Genomic DNA, 10,755 nt, shown 5'->3' with positions numbered 1-10,755 from the left:
CCATGACAAACATCTTATACAAATGCAAGAAAACTTCCACATCCAGAAAGCCAGAGCAGAAAACAAACGTGATAAATGAACAAACACACATCAGCACAGGCTCCCTACTACACTTAGTAAAGGAAATGATAACATAAAAAAAACCTCTTTCCCACATCACATGGACACACACACACACACACACACACACACACACACACACACACACACACTCACACAGCAATATATATATATATATAACACCAAAATACACCAACACACACACACACAGCACAAAAAAATATATATATGACACCAAAAAACACTCACACACACACACACACACACACACACACACACACACACACACACATACATTCACAAACTCACACACAAATGCATACACGAACAGACCACAGATACTTCAATAGTTACACTCATAAGTTTGGCAATAACATTCGATCTTTGGTAAAAACATTTGACTGTCGGTAACAGAAACCAAAACATTGCTTTAAAACAAGCGTTCAGTGCATAGTGTTGTGGAATGGGAAAAAAACCGCAAATTGGCGTTCATAAGAAGAAGAACAACATCAAAAATGCAACAGGAGCGTAGTATGTAGAAAATTGTCCACGCAACCTGTAAGTACAGTTCAAAACATTACTACTTAATAGGAAATACGAACCACCAGAACTGTTTATAACCTATAGGCACAATGATAAAAATGTAAATAAAATAGCTAATATATGTAAATATTCCAGGCCACTGATGATGCCTTGCAGAAAATAAAGACGAAATGGTGTTTTATTCAGTTGCTGTCAGACGGTCCATAAGTAAAAATTATTAATATACCGTAATATTACACGCAATGAGGAAGACAGGACTATAAAAGTTGAAAATGATTACAATTTCAGAAAAATTGGATGATTTATTCAAGAGGCACTTCTCCACAAATCAAGCACGTCTGGCCTATATGTAAGCAGTTACTCGGCTTGGGTTTGATTGATATAGCTATTGGATGTCCTCCTGAGGTATACCGTGCCAAATTCTGTCCACTTGTGCGTTAGATAAAATCTCGAGCGGGCTGGAGGGCTCTATCCGTATTGCTCCAAACTTTCTCAGACTGGGAGAGATCCGGAGACATTGCCGGCCAAGGCAGACAAGCACGAAGACAAACAGTTTAGACTCTCGTCATATAATGGCGGGAACTATCTTACTGAACTGTAAGTCCAGGATGACTTGACATGAAGGGCAACAAAAAGGGGCGTAGAAGATCGTCCGCGTACCGCTGTGCCTTAAGGGTCTCGCGGATGACGCCCAAAGGGTCCTACTATGAAAAGACATGGCATCCCAGATTATCACCCCTTGTCGTATCGCCGTATGGCGGGCGACAGTCATGTCTGTACCTCAGCACTACCGGAGGCGTCTCCAGACACTTCTTTGCTGGTCATCGAGGTTCAGTTCGAAGAGGGACACACCACCGGTGACAGTTCCTCTCCACCAATCTAATTCCTATCAGCACATGGCACGAGTTTCTACTGCTTGTCGCCGGCCGGACTGGACGAGCGGTTACAGGCGCTACAGTCTGGAACCGCACGACCGCTACGGTCGCAGGTTCGAATCCTGCCTCGGGCATGGATGTGTGTGATGTCCTTAGGTTAGTTAGGTTTAAGTAGTTCTAAGTTCTAGGGGACTTATGACCACAGCAGTTGAATCCCATAGTGCTCAGAGCCATTTGAACCATTTTTTTACTGCTTGTAAAACGCTACCTTGGCCAGAAAGGTGGCCGAATCTCTCCCCAGCTGAGAACATTTAGAGCATCAGGAGCCGGGAGCTCCAACCAACTCGGGAATTTGACGATCTAACGCACCAGCTGGACATAATTTGGCACAATATTCCTCTGGAGGATATCCAGTAACTCTGTCAATCAAAGGCAAGCCGAATAACAGCTTGCTTAAGGGCCGGAGGTGGACCAACGTGTTATTGACATGCTGAGTTTGTGAAGCTGTTTCTCTTGAATAAGCCATCCAGTTTACCTGAAACTGTAATATTTTGTTTACATCACCCTTCCCAATTTCCGTCCCAATGGAATACTTGTTCGTGGTACTTAGTTGAGTCTACTTTCTTAGTGAAGTAAGCAATGGTGATTTTTTTCTCTTTCATTCTGTGTGAACGTAAAACTTATAACGTCCCCAGAAACTTAAATAATTCCTATTGACTATAAGAAGACTCTAGTAATTTCCTGGCCCTCCACTTCCTTACAAAGGATGCTGTAAAGTTTCCGACAGCCAGCCGTTGATCTCCAATCAAGATGACGGTGAAAGTCATCGTATGGTGTGTGTCTTTTCTGGAAGCGACTTGCCTTAGTAACCGAGAAATTTTTTCTGCCTTAAGTTCTCTGTGAAAACTCCACGGTCGTATGTTCCGTTTCTCTACACAAAAAATTTCATTTCTTTGTATCTCTTTATTTCTGATAATATCTTTAATTATTTTTCTTAAGATGTATGTTAATATATTCCTCCCTCTACCTCAGCTGTAAACATAATACATACACTCATCCTGCTGACCCACCATGCTATTAATTCAAGTAAACCTTATCTCTCAGAAAATGTAGTTGCCACCATTAAAATTATTAATGTCGTAGTTACTGCAGCGATATCTTGTAACAGCGCATTTTATGTGTCATGATCCACCGTGAACAATGTACCTTGCCGAGATCTTGTGACCTGTTTGCCTCAACGATAGATAGCCGTGATATACGTGCAAACACAACGGAGGGGTATCTCTGGAGAGGCCAGATTAATCCTGAAGAGGGCCACCAACCTTTGAAGCCACATAACGAAGAAGAAAACAGGAGTGCAGGTGAGTTTCTACGAACAGCTTAAGGAACTCATTATCGTGACCAACATACACACGAAGCCAACAGCCACAAGTACAAGTTTGTATGCGAACTAGTACCACAGATGGCGAAGAGACTAAAATAATGCATGATGAGATAGAGGCAGTTACTCAGTTAATTGTGTTGGGTGATTAGAATTCGGATGCATGAAAGGAGGAGAAGAGAAAATGGTAACAGAACGAAGACTGGAGGAATGGGTTTAAAGCGGAAGCAGCCTGATAGAATTTTGGACAGAGCACAATTTAATCAACGCTAAAACTTAGTTTTAGAATAATGAAAGAAGCGTGTAGACTTGGAAGAGACCAGGAACATAGTTTTAGAATAATGAAAGAAGCGTGTAAACTTGGAAGAGACCAGGAACAGTGAAAAGTCACTGATGGACTGTGAGCATAATTTGTTAGTTTTGAATTATAGATTAAAAATGAAGAAATTACAAAAAAGCAGGAAATTTGAGATAGTGCGTGGATAACTGAAGGAAGCAGAGGTTGCTGAGAGCTGTAGATGGGGCATTAGGCGACGTTGGACTGAAACAGGGGAGGCAGTTCAATAGAAAAGGATTGTATAGCTTTCAGTGATAAAATACGCGTAGTAAAGGTAGCAGAGTATCTAAAAAGACAAGGCCTAGTAGAAATTCCTGGGTAGCAAAAGATATATTGAATTTAATTGGTGAAAGGAGAAAATACAAAAATTAGCAAATTAAGCAGACGGATAAAAAATGAGACTGACCGAAAGTGGGAAATGGCTAAGCAGGAATGATTATAAACAAATATAAGGCTTAGAAGCATATATAACTAGGCGAAAGATAAATGCTACCATAGGAAATTTAAGAAGGTAGTTGGAAAAAACACAAGCACCTATATGAATATAAAGTGCTCAGATGGCAAATCTGTACTGAGCAAAGAAGGGAAGACTGAAAGAAAGAAGGAAGCAAACCTTTACAGGAAGTAGAGAATGGGGAAAGAAGGGAAGGGATGAGTGGGAATTCATGACTTCCAGTCACACAGGGCAGTGTGATAAAGCAAGGTGAAAGGTGAAAATTTGTGCCTAATCGAGAAAAAACTTGGAGACAATATCAGACAAGAGGAAGTAAGTGAAGATGGGAAATACGATAATGCGCGAAGAATTTCACAGAGCACTGAAAGTGCTGCACTGAAATGAGGTCGGACGATTAGACTACGTTCTCTAAGAATTATTGAGATTCTTCGGAGAGTCAACCATGAAAAACTTACTGCACCCAATAAGAAAGATACGTGAGACACGCGAAATACTCAGATTGCAGGAAGAATGTAATGATGCCAATTTCGAGCCCGTCAGGTATGAATATTTCCGAACCATCAATTTTATAAGTCGTTATATTGAAACGAGTTATGTACAGAAGAACGAAAAAATTCGTAGAAGCCGACCTCGGGGAAGATCTATTTGGATTCTGAAGGAATGCAGGAACATGCGAGGCAATACTGACTGTACGATTAATCCTAGAAGAGAGGCCGGAGGAAACCAAACCTACTTTAATACCATTTGTGGATTTAGCAAAGGTTTTGATCATGTGGACTCCAATATACTGTTTGAAATTTTAGTTGAACATCAAGAGAAGCTAAACAATTAGCAATACTACTACGAGTAGAAATAAGTCATGCGACAGTGAGTGAATTAGGTTATTATGGGGCAAAGTAGCAAATGAGTTTTGCTATTTAGGCCATAAAACAACTGCTATTCGCCGAAGCAGAGACGATAAAAATACAGAACCGGAAAACCTTAAAGTTTTTCACTTCTTTCCTATGAATTTTAATAGTTTACCAAAACGACTATATGATTGCTCTACTTACATGTTGAATGACACAGGGGATGGGCTATAGGTCTGTCTTATCGTATTCCTAATTACTGCTCTCTTTCACGTCCTTTGATCCTTATAACTGCATATAACTGCATATAATTTTTATAAACTGTATACAAACTTTTCGCTCTTTTTTTTAATATTTTACACCTTCAGAATTTCTAAGAGGTTATTTTAGTTATTATTGCCTAAAGCTTTTTTCTAAACGCTATAAATGTTGGATTGTCTTTCCTTTATCTTATACCATTATTCGTTATATCGGTATTGCCTCGCGTGTATTGGAAGTATTGAAAATGATTTAAAACAAGATTTTGATGTATCTAATGAGAATATGAAAAACAGTGCTAACTGAACTAACAGCTTTAATACCATCATCAGTATTATCGGTGCCATTGCTATTGCTGTAATATTAGTAATACTAATAATAATAATAATAATACTTGGAGGCCTGGGAAAAGAATAGGCCTCCGGTATGTTCTGCCAGTCGTAAAAGGCGACGAAAAGAACAAACCACTAATAGGGCAAACCCCCCTTTTAGTGTGATTAGTTGGTTCAGGACAGAACTAAAGAAGCCTCGGACAAGCGCCGTCATGGTCGGGGACGACGCTTGAACCCCATGCCCACCCACAATGGTAACGACACTGCTAGCCAACTGGAAAATGATTCAAATCCAGATAGAGGTGTTTTGCAGGATATGCTTCCTGCAACCACCCTAGAAGGAAAACAAAGACAGAGGATGAGATGGTCAGATGAAGTTAATCGACACCTCATGTTCTGTTATTACCAAGCAACAAACCTAGGAACCAACACAACTGGATACAGATCACAAGTATACACAACATTTATTACCAGATACCCAGAATTAAAATTTTTAACAGAACAATGACTAGCTGATCAGATCCGTGTAATAATCAAAAATAACAGGATACCCCAGTCAGAATTAGAAAACATCAAACAACAAGTACAACAAATACTGCAACAAAATAATGTGCAATCAGAAGAAGAAGAAAATACAGTAAAGGACTCAAACATCCCAGAGCAAACAAACAAAGAAAAACATGCATCACTTAAACAGTCAGAGGAAAACGAAATCTTAAGACAGTCACCAGAACAAGCACAAATAGAACACGAAGTGACACACATGTTAGATATAGAAGAAAAATTTCAGCTGACATATATAGAATACAAAGACACAAATACAGACATTAGACCATTCTTGCATAGACCGCCAAATGACCCACAAGTCGAAACAACAATAAAAACTGTAAACACACTCATACACAACACAATAAATGAAAACACAACTATGGAAGAGTTACAACTACTGGTTTATATAGGAGCACTGACTACACTAAATATACACACTAGGCAGAGATCAGAACCAACCAACACACAGAAGAAACCCACAAAACCAGCATGGCAACACAGGCTACAGATCAGAATAGAAAAACTGAGAAATGACATCCGACAGCTAACACAATTTATAAGAAATGAAATGTCAGAAAAAAAAACGAAAAAGGTTACGTAAAATCTCACAACAAGAAGTGATAGAGCAATTAGATGAAAAGAAGCAGAAATTACAAGCATTGGCCAAACGACTTAGAAGATACAAAAAAAGTGAAAATAGAAGGAAACAAAACCAAACATTCAACACAAACCAAAAGAAATTTTACCAGACAATAGATAACACACACATTAAAATAGACAATCCACCAAACATAACAGACATGGAACACTTCTGGAGCAACATATGGTCAAACCCAGTACAACATAACAGGAATGCACGGTGGATACAAGCAGAAACAGATACGTACAAGATGATACTACAAATGCCTGAAGTGATAATTTTGCAACATGAAGTCACCCAAGCAATTAATTCTACTCACAATATGAAAGCCCCTGGAAAAGATAAACTAGCAAATTTCTGGCTGAAGAAATTCACCTCAACACATTCACATCTAACTAAATTATTTAACAGTTACATTGCAGACTCATACACATTCCCTGATACACTTACACATGGAATAACTTATCTGAAACCTAAAGATCAAGCAGACACAGCAAACCCAGCTAAATATCGCCCCATAACATGCCTACCAACAATATACAAAATATTAACTTCAGTCATTACACAGAAATTAATGACACATACAACATAGAACAAAATTATAAATGAAGAACAAAAAGGCTGTTGCAAAGGAGCATGAGGATGTAAAGAGCAACTGATAATAGATGCAGAGGTGACATATCAAGCTAAAACTAAACAAAGGTCGCTACACTATGCATACATTGATTACCAAAAAGCTTTTGAAAGTGTACCCCACTCATGTTTACTACAAATATTGGAAATATACAAAGTAGATCCTAAATTGATACAGTTCCTAAACATAGTAATGAAAAATTGGAAAACCACACTTAATATCCAAACAAATTCAAATAATATCACATCACAGCCAATACAGATTAAGCATGGAATATATCAAGGAGATTCATTAAGTCCTTTCTGGTTCTGCCTTGCTCTGAACCCACTATCCAACATGCTAAATAATACAAATTATGGATACAATATTACTGGAACATACCCACACAAAATCGGACATCTGCTATACATGGATGATCTAAAACTACTGGCAGCAACAAATCAACAACTCAACCAATTACTAAAGATAACAGAAGTATTCAGCAATGATATAAATATGGCTTTTGGAACAGACAAATGTAAGAAAAATAGCATAGTCAAGGGAAAACACACTAAACAAGAAGATTACATATTGGATAACCACAGCGACTGCATAGAAGCCATGGAAAAAACAGATGCCTATAAATATCTAGGATACAGACAAAAAATAGGAATAGATAATACAAATATTAAAGAAGAACTAAAAGAAAAATATAGACAAAGACTAACAAAAATACTGAAAACAGAATTGACAGCAAGAAACAAGACAAAAGCTATAAATACTTGTGCTATACCAATATTGACCTACTCATTTGGAGTAGTGAAATGGAGTAACACAGACCTAGAAGCACTCAATACACTTACACGATCACAATGCCACAAATATAGAATACATCACATACATTCAGCAACTGAAAGATTCACATTAAGCAGAAAGGAAGGAGGAAGGGGATTTATCGACATAAAAAACCTACATTATGAACAGGTAGACAATTTAAGAGAATTCTTTATAGAACGAGCAGAAACTAGCAAAATACACAAAGCAATCACTCATATAAATACATCGGCTACACCACTGCAATTTCATAACCACTTCTACAACCCTTTAGATCACATAACATCAACAGATAGGAAGAAAGTAAATTGGAAAAAGAAAACACTACATGGCAAGCACCCGTATCATCTAACACAGCCACACATCGATCAAGACGCATCCAACACATGGCTAAGAAAAGGCAATATATACAGTGAGACGGAAGGATTCATGATTGTAATACAGGATCAAACAATAAACACCAGATATTACAGCAAGCATATTATTAAAGGTCCCAATACCACAACAGATAAATGCAGATTTTGCAAACAACAAATAGAAACAGTAGATCACATCACAAGTGGATGTACAATACTAGCAAATACAGAATACCCCAGAAGACATGACAATGTAGCAAAAATAATACATCAACATCTTGCCTTACAACATAAACTTATAAAACAACATGTTCCCACATACAAGCATGCACCACAAAATGTACTGGAGAACGATGAATACAAATTATACTGGAACAGAACCATTATAACAGATAAAACAACACCACATAACAAACCTGACATCATACTCACCAATAAAAATAAGAAATTAACACAACTAATCGAAATATCCATACCCAGTCCAACAAATATACAAAATAAAACAGGAGAAAAAATTGAAAAATACATCCAACTGGCTGAGGAAGTCAAGGACATGTGGCATCAGGATAAAGTTGACATTATACCAATTATACAATCAACTACAGGAGTCATACCACACAATATCCAGCAGTACGTCAATGCAATACAGCTACATCCAAACTTATATATACAACTACAGAAATCTGTAATTATTGACACTTGTTCAATTACCCGAAAGTTCCTAAATGCAATGTAACATATACCGTACAGTTAAAAGGAAGTCACGCTTGATGAAGGTCCACGTCACTTTCCATTTTTAACCAGACTTAACGTCTGAGAAAGTAAAGAAATAATAATAACAATGAAACTCGCAGATATAAAACTTATTTGAAATGTTTAAAAGTGATATTTTCTGACATTGAGAGTTCTTAGGAAAAGACGTTCAGGTAAAAGCTAGAACGTTGGAAAGTGTGGAAAGACACACTTGCAAGGTACGTGTTACAACTGTATGAGTAGTATTTGGGGTGAAATTCATAGAACAGGTTCGTCTCCTGGTACGGAAATGCATAGTTTTCGAGCAATAAGGCCGTGCATTAGTGAAGCGACGTGTCCGTTTTGCAGACAAACGGCACTGTCATTCCTTCGGTTCAGTACGTAACGAAAAATACTGTTTAAACTTTGAAGGACGCACTCATTTTGATCCTTTAAAATGCGTACATACCCACACACACAAATACGTACGTGCATAATTATATGCACAAAGGTTATATTCATTCATAGTGTAAAATGTAATGTTTCTCCAAATAGCGGTATTCTAGTTCTCTATTATAAAATGGCATCTCTGTACTGGCGTAATTTGCTGCATCATACATGATGATGAGGTCTTATTATAAAATGTCCCGGGCATAGCTTTTAAAAAGAGTACAAACAACTAACGACAGCACCGTCCTCACGATATTTGATGTCACACTCATTATTTCTTACTTGTAACATTGATTGTAGTACGCTATTGAAATTCGTTACAGTTTCTTCTGTCACATATTCACTGGTCTACTGGACATAAATAATTACGTCCTAGAAAACGGGCGCAAACATTGATAAACAACTGAATGAAATTTTATTAATAATACTTGGTCATGTTGTGTATCTTGTGATGCCTCCAGAATAAATTTATTTCTCATGCAATCTTCAAGCCTGTGAACAACAATTTCATATTACCTGAAAAAATAGGCTCTTACAGCTGGATATACAGTATTTAGTGTTTCATGGGTGGATTATTTCTGTGCGAATACATTTCCTATTTAAGAATTTTCGAATTTTAGGTTCTTGAAACATATCTCCATTGGTTTACCCAGTCCAATAGTCAAGCAACAGTAACGAGCTGCCTTTTAAATCTGTAATGAAAACGTGTTTTACTTAACTGCTAACATGGTTACGTGTAAGTTTACCAGACTTCTAGCATCAAAAACTGTGTTAACAGGAGTTTCCCATGTTGTCATCTGTCTTATCCTGCGTCCAAATTATTCAAGTTTTTTCTTAAAAGTAAATATATATCTTTGTACCAACGAACCCAGCAGATGAAATGTGAAACTGGACAGATGAAATATATTTCAGCACAGTATACATTTGCTTTTCTCCCACATTCGACGAAGTTTGTCCACTTGCCATGTCATATTCAAATCTTAATTGGCCTGTACTGAAAATATTGTTTCCGTTATACCATTCGTCTGCGATTACGGCGCCGACCTTGTGTAAAAATTCTGAAGCGGACTCCATTATGCCTTTTTCGTCCTTCATTCCTTTCTTAGAAAAAAATCTTGTTATTTATCGAGGACGAATGCGATTTTCTCTTTTAAACATGTGTACAAAAGTTTTCGATCCAAGGCATATACAACTGTATTTTTTGCAGAAATAATAGTCCATTTTCGTAAAATATTATTATGGGCAGTCAGACCACGACTCTTACAATCTGTAAATCTTTTAAAGATGATTTTGGAGGTGTTCTGCAAAACAGTGCACAAATTAAGCTTCTTAGCGGTCGCCGTTACAAATTTTCTATTACGCTTCTCTCTTAATTTTTCTGCTTATGCATACATTTTCTTACGACCATCTGTTGCAGTTTCTCTCAGTTCGTTTTGTTTAGCTCTGTATGGTAACGATGGTTCATACTCGCTGTTTCATTTCCAAAACACGTT

This window comes from Schistocerca americana, chromosome 2, assembly GCF_021461395.2.
Source record: "Schistocerca americana isolate TAMUIC-IGC-003095 chromosome 2, iqSchAmer2.1, whole genome shotgun sequence".
Classification (NCBI taxonomy): domain Eukaryota; kingdom Metazoa; phylum Arthropoda; class Insecta; order Orthoptera; family Acrididae; genus Schistocerca; species Schistocerca americana.
This window is presented reverse-complemented; position numbering follows the sequence as displayed.